General features: G+C 47.0%; 1 protein-coding gene across 2 annotated transcripts in view; it reads left to right on the top strand.

Annotated features, from left to right (window-relative positions):
- LOC143375869 (protein bric-a-brac 1) overlaps nucleotides 1–14,128 on the top strand; it is a 413,320-nt gene that overhangs the window by 48,370 nt on the left and 350,822 nt on the right. The window contains exon 3 of one of the 2 annotated variants that reach the window (XM_076825442.1): nucleotides 8,043–8,169. The gene's annotated coding sequence lies outside the window, so the exon portion shown is untranslated. The remainder of the gene's footprint in view (nucleotides 1–8,042; nucleotides 8,170–14,128) is intronic. The other variant, XM_076825451.1, reaches the window with a different exon arrangement.

Genomic DNA, 14,128 nt, shown 5'->3' with positions numbered 1-14,128 from the left:
CAGAGAAAAAGACAAAAAGAAAAAAGAAATAGCAATACACAGCGCATACAAAAAAGCATACAATACTTAAAGTAGGCAAATGGTTCGCACACTATAAACTCGCACACAACGAGGTTACATAAGTTTACATAAGTTTATCAAGAGCCTTGTTAAAGGAATAGGCTGATTCCGTGAAAAAATCAAGAGAATCGCCAAAAGCGTTTGCAGCATTACAAATACGATTTATCGAGTCTGAGAAACCGTGATTCAACTTATAAACCGATGGATAAAAGGATTGACTCAACCGCAAAGATTTTGTAGGGGCATAAAAATTAATTAACCGAAGGAGTTGAGGACATTTTGTCATTCCATTAATCTACTTGAACACGAACGGAAAGTCAATGCGAACCCTCCTACTTTCAAGTGATTTCAAGTTAAGCAACTTCAAGACAGACGTGTACTCGTGATCGTTATACGACATCTTGCGTCCAGATTTGTACGCAACGAAACGCAGAAATTTATGCTGCGCCCTCTCTAACATTAATTTTAAGTCTAACAAGTGTGCAAAGTAGTAATTTAAGAGTACGCGGATCCCTGAAGTCTGCCGAACAGCGTTTCAAAAAACCAAGTGCCTTAGTAGATTCACTAGCAGTGCGCAGACAATGTTCTGAATAGTTTAGCAGCGGTGTCAAATAAACACCTACATCGAAAATTTCAGAGACGTGAGTTAAGATCGCGTCGCAAAGCTTATAGTCAAAAGATACGGGGCAGATTCTTCGAGATGATCTCATTAAATAACATTTTGAGAGGTTTAGGGTCGTGTAGTTATTCGCACACCATCTCTCAAAATTTACAAGGTCCATCTGTAAACCGTGACAGTCCTCGTTACAGGATATTCTTTTAAAGATCTTTAAATCATTTGCGTATAGTAAAAAATGGCTATGTTCGAAAATACATAATAGATCATTTATAAAAAGGTTAAAAAGTAAAGGCATTGTAAAAACCCATGGCAGATAACTTTGATACCAGAATGCTATGAGACTTTTTTTATTATTTTTGTTTATTTTTTATATATTATGATTTTAATATTATTTTTGTTTATTTAGTTTATTCATTCACTTTTCTATTCATTTGCCTCGCTAATTGCCGGTAGGTCGTTCACTTTTTCTTTGATCTGTTCTTTACTTGTTTAGCGTAAACAAATTAAATATCAACGAATCTGTAGTTGCATTCACTCATAAATAATTTTACTTTATTCTTTGTTGATTTTCCATGAATAATTACGCGAGTGGTCTCTGCCAACGACGAAAACCATTTCTCCCGGCACCTCAGGAGAGGTGGTCAGATGTCATGACTTCAGTTTTCAACACGATTTACAGTAAATATTGTCTCAAAGCAAATATCGACCAGTTTTTCTGAATCGGCATAAAATTCTGAACACGTAGGTTCGTTCTGATAAAATAAGTAATATCTATATTAGTTTTAATAGCCATTTTATATTAAGTCCACCGCGTCTCCCGGATTTACCCTAGCTATCGTGTTTCTCGAGATGTTTGTAAGACGCGTCACGTCCTGACGGATGTTCCCCGCACACGCGGCCGTGTCGTGTTTCTTTCTCCATCGATAATCCAGCATAAGTGGAACACGCGGCCAGGAACACAATGGCTCCCTGGAAGCGTTCAATTGAATATTATAGTTTTCCAGCGCGAGAACGATAAGCGACAATCGCGATTAGGCCGACGTGTTTTCTCCGCTGTTCCTTGGACTACGCCGATAAAATCTAGGCGCTAATATGTAGTTATTTTCCGCTGCCCGTTACACATGCTTCCACAGTAGGATAGGAGTGCAAACGGAAGTCGTTTTTCGATATCCCGGCAGGCGAAGAGGAGCCGAAGAAGTTTGTGCGTACATACGGAGGCGTAGTTACCGCGGTCCGTCAACAGGAAACGGGAGGATAGTTATCTAGCGTATAAGTAAAAAGAGCGAGGGGGCAGAGAGAGAGAGAGAGAGAGAGGTGACCAGGTAGACAGCGTAGTTATTTATTTTCCCGAGGCTGATTATAATATTACGCAAGTGGATGGCGGGTATACACACGAGTCCCGTATTGCGTACGGCAGTACGCAAATGCGACCGACATTTAGCTGTGCCGAGGCGATCCGGCAGCTCTTCGGCTGGGGTCTGCATTTTATTCATACGCTCGTCCACCTGCAGCACACGGCAGACCTGTGCGCGGCCTTCCCTTCGCGCAACAGCCTATCGTTTAGTTTCACGGAGTAACAATACATTTACAATTTATGCGCTGGCTGGCGTCTCAGAGCGGAATCACGCCGACGCCGACGGTGAGAGAACGGAATATGTATGTACATGAAGCGCTGAGAGGGGGAGAGGTATGAAAGAGAGAAAGAGAGCGAGGGAGAGCCGTGTCGTGCAACCACGTTGCCAGACACGTGAGAATTAAAAGGCACCGCGCGTGTTTTAAGATTCGCCGCGAAATTCGCCCGCAGGTCGCGCTCGATCGCGGCCGATATCCGGCAAACGATATCGCGGATCTGCGACGGCCGCGATTACGATCGGGCGGGCCGGTGGCGGGGAGGGCGCTCCGGAACGCGAAACGCGGAACGGAACGCCTTGGCGATAGAAAAGCAGAAATTACGAATGTATTTCTCGTTCGGTAACGAGAATCGGCGCCCCGGCGTCCCGTATCGTTTATCGGAAAGGCGGGCCGAACGTTGAAATCCGAGTGGCACACGGAAGAAAAAGAATTGCGCGCACATCGGGAATATCCCACAGCCAGCGGTGGAACATTTATGGAAATTTTTCACTGGTACGCGGACCGGTGCCAGCCAAGAAGGCGGCGAGCTAATAACGGAAACGTAGCCTCATAAAAGGATCTTAATTTATGCGCTCGACGGAATAGCAGTTACTTCGATAGGAATTATTCTTCTTCGCGCACGCACACGCGCCTGTATTATATGTATATCGTGAGAATGTCGCGCGCAACCGATTCTCTTAATGTGCGGAAACGCGATGTCCCGGCAGAGATCTCGGAGCGATGCGGCAATTCCACCGATAAAGATATTAATCCCCCTCCCCCCCCCCTCTTCTACCCCTCCCCTCTCCGCCGTAACAACGATTTCTCTAATGACGGAAGCTCGACGTCACGAGAAAATCTTATTTAATTCGTATGTCGCATGGAACACCGGTTATAACGATAAAGACATTATAGTTATTACCGGTGTAGAGCGTACCATGAGAGCGCTATCGTATACATACCGATTTCCTCGTAGGCTGCGCGCGGGACGGACGTGTTCGCGTATATAATATACGTGCACCAGCGTAGGTACGTGTATACGGTATCGTGGACGGGATGCGCTTACGTAACCCGTCGCAAAGACACGTGTATCGGACACGGACGAATCTCTTCTCCTCGCTACCCGCCTGCGCGCTCTTTCGCATAACGATATATTATTTATATAAGCGGAGCTGTCCCGGCGAATCGTCCTACTCTTGCAAATTGCCAGCAATATAGACCGCTAACGCGGATAATAGGTAGCCACCGTTCCAGCCGCTCGACTTGAAGTTCCCTGAAAACCACGATCTACTGCTTAGTTCAACCCTTCTACCCGCGAACAGGAGCGCGACCCTGTGTCGCCCTTAATTTCCATTGAATCTGCAAATCTGTCGCAACATTCGCTCGTCTCTTCCTCTTACCTGCCAGACAACCGTGCCAGGAGCTTCGATCGTGGTCGAAGGAACGAGTGTCTAAGGAAGAGGGTGGCTAGGAAAGGGACGAAGTTGATTTAGCGTTATCGCGTTCTATAGCCGTTTCCTGATGCGCGAGCGATTTTCCTCGGAACGGCGAGACGGTCCCAGCGAAGGAGGTCCGCGAGCAACGAGGTTGGCCAGTGCGTCCGGGAGCGTATACTCGCTCGAGCGGTTCGCGAGCGCATTCCCCCCGTGCATGCGAGCTGTCCCTGCCCCTGCCGGAAGTGCGCGGCCTCGCGCGCCGTAACGTTATTTTCTGATTTCCCATTCATGGTCTGCCGTTTAGTTTCGATTTGCCGCTTCGTTACGACGCCCGGAGATTTACACAGTCAGATAGGATTGTTGCAGGCTAGCATCCCCCCACCCACCCCGTCCCCGATCGTCCCTTCCTATTCTCTTAACCGTTAATACTCTCTTCCTTCGCGCCGCGCCAGTTCGGCCCACCTCCACCGCCGCTGCTCGCCGCCTTGCCTTTTATATAACCGTCTTTCGTCACTGCGTGCGATCTCTTTCGATATCTCGCGCCGCGATCACTCTTTTTCCCCGGCGGCCGCGCGATCTTTCCCGCCGCGTCATTTGCATTTCAAATACGCCGGGCGAGCCGATCGCGACCGACCAAGCGCGAGCTCGGCTCCCGCCGTCTCGGACAATGGGGTTTTAGGTAGTGATGGGATTTGAAGCGCTTCGAAGCGCTTCGAATCTATATATACGACGAAAACTTCGAACATGATTCGAAGCTCTTGAAAAGTCTTTTCGACTTCGAAGTCTCGAAACTCTTGGTTCGAAACCTTCGTCGGTTTTGGACCCGTATGTGTATACAGGATGTCGCCTGGTATCCCGTGACGAGGACAACACTCCCCAGTAAATCCTTACCACATTCTATGGCCTTCGACCCTCGAAGGGGTTTGAATACCATTAAAAAGTGAGAGATGTCTAGGATTTCTGAATTTCTCATCAGATCTTTGCGAAAACGACGCCAATCGATTCCTTATGTTTCGCCGATGAAGTTAACACCAAGAACGACGTAATTCGGACTATAATGAAGGAAATTCCATGAAAAATTGAATTATATCATTTGAAGCTGCCTTCGTTGAAAATAGTCCGATTTACATGAAATTTGATATGATTTTCATGAGAAAAACATAAGGAATCCATCGGTGTTACTTCCATATCGATGCGATAAGGAAGAAAGGATTGTTTTATTTCTGAAACAGGTATGAATCCTCGGCCGACCGCAGCGATTCCAGGTCGGCGCCCCGCTGTCGAGGGTGAAAATGTGAAATATTCGTTTCAGCGTATTAAGAAATTCTTTATTCTTTATCGTATCGATATGGAAGTTACTTCGATGGATTCCTTATATTTTTCCAATGAAAATCAGAACAAATTTCATGTAAATCGGACTATTTTTAACGAAATCAACTTCAAATGATATAAATCGATTTTTCATGGAAGTTCCTTCATTATAGTCCGAATTACGTCGTTCTTGGTGTTAGCTTCATCGGCGAAACATAAGGAATCGATTGGCGTCGTTTTCGCAAAGATCTGTTGAGAAATTCAGAAATCCTAGACATCTCTCACTTTTTAATGGTATTCAAACCCCTTCGAGGGTCGAAAGCCATAAAAATTGGCGAGGCACTGGGGAGTGTTTTCCTCGTCTCGAGGTTTCGAACCAAGAGTTTCGAGACTTCGAAACCGGTCAAGACTTCGAAGCCGACCAACACTTTTCAAGAGTTTTAAGCTTCGAATCATGTTCGAAGCGCTTCGAAGTAGTCGTCTGACATTCGAGACCAATTCGAAGTGCTTGGAACCGCTTCGAAGTCCCATCGCTAGTTTTAGGTTTTAGCAGACCGTCGCGACGATTAGAGGCCATCTGTCGACGGCCTTCGATCCGTTGAAAATCCTAAGCCTGCGATCTAACCGCGGCAGTGAGATCGCGAGACAGAGGGTAGAGGAAGGAAGGGACATTCCATGCGAAATCGGACAGATTTCGGAGTAAGCTTTCGTAGATTGCTGAAATTTGAATCTGTTGTAGTTATTAGTGATATTTAAACGTACCTCAAAGGATTTTTTAAATTTTGAAAAATGGCGATTTTACAGCTGTTTGAAGTTAAGTGCTAACTTTTTTTCAATACATTATAGCTATGGATTATGAACAAAATATTTATTCGTATTAACATATTTATTTGTATTTATCATTACCTTTATGTACGTGCAGCTCATTTTGATTTCACATCTTTTTTTTATAATTATTATTATCTTCTATTTTTTGTGATTTATTTGATTTCATGTACTTGGCGTAATTTTTTTACTTTTCTGAAGTTTTTTATGGAGATATTCTCATACAGGATTCTCGAAAATGGTAAGTATTTGAAAAAACTGAAGGAGGAAAACTCTTACTGTTTTTTATCTCCAACATAATATCTCCATTTTTGGTGTTTGCAATATTTTCCTTGAAACGTGGGTGACTTTTAGTTTTTTAAATGGAATGCTATATATTTGATTACCAAATATGAATGCGACTGTCAAGACAAATTCAACTACATGGTATACTATGACCTTCAAGGCCACGCAAGGTTAATAATTTTTTCTTAAAACTTTAATGTCTTCTCTACAAGCACCGTACAGCTCATCTCCATCCGTTTACTACTCCCATAGCTATAATGTATTGAAAAAAAGTTAGCCCTGAACTTGAAACAGCTGTAAAATCGTCATTTCTCAAAATGTTGAAAAACCCTTTGAGGTACGTTTAAATATCACTAAAGACTACAACATGTTGAAATTTCAGCAGTCTACGAAAACTTTCTGCGAAATCTGTCCGAGTTCGCATGGAATGTCCCGGAGGTAAGGAAAGGGGAGGGAATTGAAGGGAAGACTGAGGCCGGCGGAATTTAGCCAGGATAGCGGTGTGTGTTTTGGTAGGCGCGAACGCGCAGGTATCCGTAACCGTGTCCGTATCCGTATCCGGTGGCGTTGCCGCGTGGTGGAATGGAAATTTTTATCGAGAGCCTCGTAGTGGAAAAGCTGGCCGAAGGGTAGGTGGAGCGAGCTCGGAAAGGTGAGGAGAGGGAGATGTACGTGCGCGAAGGGGCGCGGGGGGTAGCGGGGGGGGGGGGAGCAGCTGAGCGAAGAGAAAAGGAGAAAAACGCGGAGAGAGCGTGGTGCACCGTGCCCAGCGAGTAATAAGTTAGTAATAATATTTTCACAATATCTCTCCTGGATTGGATGTTATTTCATTATATTTTATTGCCTCTTACTATTACTCTCGCCGGTGCGCAGCCCCCGCACCCTCGACATCCCTCGGCATCCCTCGCCGACCAACACTACCGCAACTACCGTTACTACCACCGTCGCTCGGTTGCGTCCCGGTCGCTCTGTTTTATTATCTCGAGCCTCTCCGCACCGGGGGAATTCACTCGCGGAACTCATTATTGAGGGGTTTATTCTGCTGTAACCATTGCTACCCGTACCTCTTGTTTCTTCCCTCTGACTCCTCCCTCCCGTCTTTCGTTCTCCTTTCTCCGCTTCGGTTTGTCTTTCGAATTCAAAACCTCGCGGAAGGGGAACTCGATTTCTTCCCCTCTACCCCCCGTCCCTCTTTCTTTTCGTTGTGCACCTATTATGCTTCTATTACGGATGAAACCCCGACGCCAATTTTCTTTTCTATTTATTTACCACCCCGTCGACGGCTCTGCCTATCCCGAGCCCGCTGGCCCGATAAATCTGCCCGAATAAGATTCTCAATTGCTTGCCTATTTGCCTGTCCATAAAATCACGGAAAGCGAAAGAGAGCGAGGCAAAGGCGAAGGGCTGGGATGCGGGAAGTCTTTTAGAAGCAAGGTTATTCGGTCGATGAATCGCACTTCCCTTTCCGCTGGCCCTTCGTAATCGCCAGTTTCTCGCCGTCCTCGCAACTTGGCCCGAAGTTAATACGCCGGAGAGAAATTCAGGGATGAAAATCGCGCCCATGAATATGGGCCACCTTCTTCCGCGTGTCGCAAGGATCGTTTCCTCCCAACGACCGCCGTAAACGCCGTTATTGAATTCGTATACCTACGGGCGCCCCGCCCCGCCCCGACTCCTCTCGTTTTTATGTCTCGGCAAACTTTATTAATTTCGCCGTTTTTATGAGCGCGAGCGTTCGAATTAGAAGAACTGTTGCTGCCGGAGGATTTGGCTGGCTCCCTCCGCCGTTCGCCGCATTTCTCTTTGCCGCAAATAGCGGAAGACGGTGATAGTTGGCCCGACAGCTGACGGCGGAGTCCGTAAAGTGGCCGTAATTAATCCATGAAATTTTACAGCAGGTGACCGAAGAGGAACGCTGCCGCACGTGGACTCGGAGGAGAGCAATGTACCTCGCATGGAGAAAACGCGAGCTCCACTATCAACGCTATCGACGCCGCCCGAGGACGCGAGCGTAACGCATAGGTGAGTCAGAGATACGCCAGCAGTACAACTTCCGGGTTTCACGTCTCTGTCCCCGATACCGTTCCCCGCGAAGGGAAAGCTCGTTTTCGCGGGGGTCGAAGTTCGCGTCCCGCGACGCGCGCCGCGAAATCACTCGCAGCGAGTCGCTGCAAAGCTGGGGCCGTTGCACGCACAACGCTATTCCCATTGCCCGGAGGCCAACGGTCATTACACACGAACGCGCGCGCAGGAATAGCGGAGTGTTGTCACCGAGAAATTGCAACGACCGTAAAAGTATTACACCAGAGGCTAGTAGGTAATAGCCCGCGAATGCGCGCATATTATTTACATTATCGGCCGTGACGTCGCGTCAACGCAATCCCGAATTGTCGCAACCGAGGATCGGGCTGCGTGACTTCTTCTTCGTCGTTTAGTTTCCGCACCTGAGGTGAATGTCCCAATTTCTGCTGATTTAAGAGGTATCTCGTCGTAAGGAAGGTGTCAGAAATTTGTTTGCGATCAAAATTTGCAGATTAATTGATTAATTCTTTAATAAAAAATCAACCATTTCGAAAACTGTTTAAGAAATATATTTCAAGATGTTTAATTATTAGTAATTTTTAATTATATATATAATGCTCTAAACGTCCGTATTTCTGCTCGTGAAAAATAGCGATGTATGCAGGGTAGACCGGGGGCGGTAGTAACAGCTTGACTTTGGAATACGATTACGCAGAAACTATTACAGTTACAACAAAAGTTTTTACAGGAAAATCTTACTTACTTATCTGACACATACTGAGCTACAACAGTTTCGCTGTATGTCAAGTAATATCCCAGTTATCAATAAAAAATGAGAAGCTTGTAAAGTGTTACAACCGTCCCTGACCCCGGGTCGGTTGTAGCACTGCATGGGATCGATAGTAACACAACTTTGACTTTACTAAATTAATATATTTATTAATTTTAAATTGTAATAATGCCTGAAAAAAAGTAAAACTTGTAACCTGTTATTCAACGTCACAATTGTGGCAAAGATAAAGCATGTTGTGGCCGGTGCATGCTTCATGTGCCCAACCCTTACACACAGTACATTGGACCCATTTTTCGTTTGGTTTGCTTTTGCTATAGGATTCCATGCGCGGATTTTTTTTAACTTTGTTGCGTATATTCTATTTATTAAGAACAGGATAAAGCAAATTGTAGAATCTTAATTATAATATCTTGTACAGAATATCAGACGCCATGTATATCACACAAAGGAAAAACTGAGACTGGTACATAACGAAAAAGACCATTGACTCTGGAAATAAAAGATGTGACATAACCTAACAGAACGGAAATAAAACGAAACTGGCGCCACCTGGTATACTCAATGTTACTGACCATAAACTAAAATTACTAGATGACGAACAAAGCTATTTACAACAAACTTCACTTACAATACCCCGTTGCTCTCTTTTGGATAATTTTGACGGGCGACCAGAACGGGGTTTGGACGTTATAATATCCGTTGATTTAAAATTATTTATAACTCTTTGAACGGATGAAGGTCGTCTTCCTATTATTTTTCCTATTTCTCGATAACTTTTTCCTTCTTTCCACAATTTCACGATAATTTTCCTTTCACTGGCAGAAATTTCTTTTCCTCCGTATTCCATGCTAGTTTTGTTTGTTAAAACCTACTGTACCGTTATAAATAATACAGGCACGCGCGTATCAATCTGCACAGAGCTTCGTTAAACCAGAATTAAGGTTAGGAACCGGGGAATCCCCAATCTTGTTTCGGGAAATCACGATTTCACGTAGCCGCACGCAGACTTTTTCTGGTGACTTTTCATGAACATTTTTCGTTTTACTGTCTGTATTTAAGTTCTGGTAATTTTTAATTTGTAACTTTGACATTACTGGAATTGTAAATATACCATGTACACGTTACAAATACATTTTCACCTGAATTCAAGGATATTTCTATATTTTCATAAACAGACACTTCTGCACACCTTAGTGTACGCAGACTTTTTATACCTAGTGTATATCCAAAATTGGTGTTAATATCTATCACAGGTTTTGACATATTCAACTTGTTACTATCGCGCCCGGTCTACCCTATTGTCCCAAGCTCGCGCAACGCTCGCGTAAATGTCTAAACAATTCAGAATTATTTTGTTGCAACTATAGTACAAACGTTCCGCATATAGCAATAAGAAAAATACGAGATGAGCAGAAATGGGGACATGAGCAGAAATTGGGACTATTCACCCCACGTTCGCTTCGCGTCGATCTATCGAAGATGGAGAAGCACCCCGCGGTAGGTACATACCTACTGGGCCATTTCTTTCGTTACGATGAGAAAATGTTGTAACGCGGCGTAACGAAGCTAGACTCCCCTGGTAGGAGAAAACTTTGGAATGTAGCCGGTGCTCTGGACACGGATTATAATGGACGAACTGGGCTGTGCTGGTTCGTGGCTCGACAACGGGGCAAACTTGGCATCGGCGTAGAAACGGCCGTAGCGTATTAATATAAACTTGCCGTGACTAATACAACAATTTATCCAGCCGCGGACATTTAAATGGTTATGACCCGTGGCTCGTCCGTTCGTCCGAGCGCGGCGAGCGAGACGAGCGATGATTTTGTCGCGCGTTAACCAGCGCCGCGTTTAATTCGTCTCGCCGCTTTCGCGAATTAACTCTCCCGCCCACATTCCTCTTCGCTTTCCTTTGATTATCGACGCTCCTCTCTTTTTTCCTTCGCCCCCATCGCTCGGCTCCCCTCTCTCCCCCTCGCTCTTCCGTAAGCACGCGCGCCCCCCCCCCTTTTAATTCGATTCAACCCAATTCAATCTAATTTAATCTAGTTCGATTTCATCCGATCTAATTCGATCTGTCCTCCCCAGCGCGCAGCGATTTCTAGCATCTTCGACGAAGCTCGTTATAACGGGAGACCGGTCGGCGGAGGTTTTTCAAACGATTTCCGCGGAATAAAAGTGACGGCGCACTTAGCGGAACGCATATCGGCACCGAAATTCTATTTCCCCGCCGGAACAAAGGTATTTTTTCCCCCGTGAAAAGAGGGACAAGTTGTAATAATAAGGGCTTTTTAATTAAATTTTTGCGCCAGTCAGTTACGAATACGTTCGCTCGTTAACCGCGCTAGAAATTTCCCGGGCAATTCTGGGAACATTATCCAGCGTAGCGCGGAGTTTTGTGAAACTAGGCTCGCGCGTTCTCCTCGGCACGTTTGCCTGCCGAAGCAAGCCCGCGCGCACAATCGCCATCTCCCCTTTCTGTTTGACATTGTATAAGATATATTCGTGGCGATCGTTCCGACAGTCGTACACACGCTCTCTCTCTCTGTCTCTCCCGCCCTCTCCCCCGTCTCGCTCGCCCCGCGACCCCCGTACGTTTAATTGTTATATTTATAAAAGGGGAGGACCGGCTGGCGTACGCGCTGATACGTCGAAGGGATAGCGCGGTTTTTTTTTCGGACGAGAGACGCGCGCGACCCCTCGCTTTTGCGAATCGATATTAACCCGAAACGAGCGTTACTCGATTTTCTCGAGCGCGATACGTTGGCCACTGGCAAGGGTACGCGTCGGCCACGGAATTCTGACTATTTAGTCGATACACTTTTTCCTATTACCGAACATGGAATTTCGATAGCAGCTCGCAACGCGGCGTGGTTTCCTGTTGCGAATCGACGACTGCAAAGGGACTGGACGAAAACGGGCAAGATAGCTTGAACGATCCGGTGACCAGGAGGGCCGGGCGAGGGGCGGTGATAGGCTCGTAGCGTAGGATGGGTGGAATATTGGACAACTAATTACCTAATCACTCATTATCTACCACAGGCCGGCAGGCCGGCGGACCGGTAGCTCGCTGGTACATACGTAGCTAGAGGTTGCTAGGTCGTAGAATAGGTTGCCCAGAGGGCCGTTGTGATACGCGAAGCAGAATCATGCAGGATCGTATATTATCGATGGGAGAAGCTGGGTTCAGGGCAGCAGACCCTCGACCCTTACCTCCCCTTCTCTCTGTTACTCCCACCGACGCCGATAACCAGATCCGTCCATGTTCCCCGCTCCACGGCGGCGGGGGAGCCTGGCGTCGCGTCGCTACACCACATCGCTAACGATCGTGTCTCCGATCCGGCTCTTTTCCTTCGTCTATCTTTCAGTGCAAACATCGGTAGCTACTTAGAATATACGGCGATACGAATACCGAGCTCGCTATGAAATGACACAGCGGACGGGGATTTATGAATATGGTACACGTTTCTGTCTACTCAGACCCCTCACCCCGAGACTATTTTCGCGCCAGTCGAATCGAGTATGGAAACGACCGTTCCAAAATACAGGCGCGCATCAGAAATAGGTAAATGCTCCATTCCAGTCGCGATCAGCCTATTTTAATCTCCTTGTCGGAGTACAAGCGTATGCCGGCGCTCGGGAGCTTCTGGAGCGTTCAATTTTTTAGCAACCGGCGAGTTGCTGTCCCCTGCCGTGACGCCTGGGGCGTCGCATCTTATCGAACCCAATAATTAGCTGTCATTCTCCGCGTGAAAGAAACGTCACGGCTGTAAAGAACGGGTGGTTGAGCTGCGGCGCGGAGTTCCCCGTAGGCCAAGATCCGCCGGATTGAAAATCGCTCGGACGTTTCCCGCGTGGCTCGTGATCGTGCGATTAGTATCCCATGACCGCGACACGGATTCGGAGCAGCGGACCGAGCTAACCGTAATCAGAGTCTGGCTGTTGCAGCGTGTCCGCCCGGTAGGAATCCTTGGTGCTATTTCGAGCAACATCCAGCTCCTGCCCGCCATCTCGGAGCTTGAGCCGCGTGTCCGATCGCCACGCTGCACCGAGGTCATGGCTGCTCCTCACCGATACAGGCTCCGCGATGGACCTTAATCCTCTTAAGTGTCGCGCGGCGCGAAGTGCGACTAAATATCAATCACGCTTTCTATCGAATGCGTCCCCGAAACTCCGGCTCCTAGGAAGATATCCCTAGAGAGCGAGCTTCTGCCCTCCTGCTGGAGAGATACGCGGTTAACCTCCCGGCTACTCCGTCAGTCGTTGCCCTTTTTCAGAACGCTGGGTCCATCGGCGGGCATCGATCTGTTCGAGTCTAACGCCTGGAACTTATCGCTGAGTAATTGTGCCTATAAGTGAGGGGTAGGCCGACGAAACGGCGGGCAGACGAAAAGCAAACAGCGCGCGGCTCGAGAAGGGTACGATTTAAGGTCCCGGCTGGAACAAAGGGGCCTATTTAGGCAGTTACCTCTCGACCGTCGCGGACGACGGATCCCTCTCGTGTTTTTCCACCTATTAATTCACGCAGTCGGTTAACTTGCTTTCGGTGACGTGTGACGCACAGCGCGGCGACCGATCTATCGCCCTCCACAACGGAGGCTGATTGGCCCCGAGGAAACTTCGCTGCGATAACGAAATAATACATTAAAGGAAATACGCTGGGTGGCGTGGGGACTAAGCGCGAATAGAATAGACGGCGGAGCGATCGGAAATAAGTGGTAGGATCGGGCTTTCGAGCTTTCTAGTAGCGCGTTTCACCCCGACACGGGGATGACAGCTGCTGAATAATAAAAGGAGCCACGTCGAGGTTAGATATTCTTACGATCACCGAGAACCCTTCCCTTCCAGCGATACACAGCTAAATCATCAATAATTCAGACTTCGGCCCGAGCGTTTTCCCCGTTCCCGATTGCATACAACTAAGTACCTACCTACGTATACCGAATAGTGCGTTTTCGATCAAACTCCACCGATCGCTACTATTTCCTGCGCGTCCCCTGGCCGATTACTGGCCTCCCCGCTGGAAAACCTTCGATTCGCGGGGCTAGTTTCTCTCACTTCCCTCAACTTCACCAACCCACGCTTTTCCCGCGCTTCCTCAACTTCGTTTCCCGTGATTTCCCTTCTGGAAAGCTGCGTTCACACTTTTTCCAATTTTTAATTTCTGCT

This window comes from Andrena cerasifolii, chromosome 1 (genome assembly GCF_050908995.1).
Source record: "Andrena cerasifolii isolate SP2316 chromosome 1, iyAndCera1_principal, whole genome shotgun sequence".
NCBI classification, from domain to species: Eukaryota; Metazoa; Arthropoda; class Insecta; order Hymenoptera; family Andrenidae; genus Andrena; species Andrena cerasifolii.
This window is presented reverse-complemented; position numbering and strand designations above follow the sequence as displayed.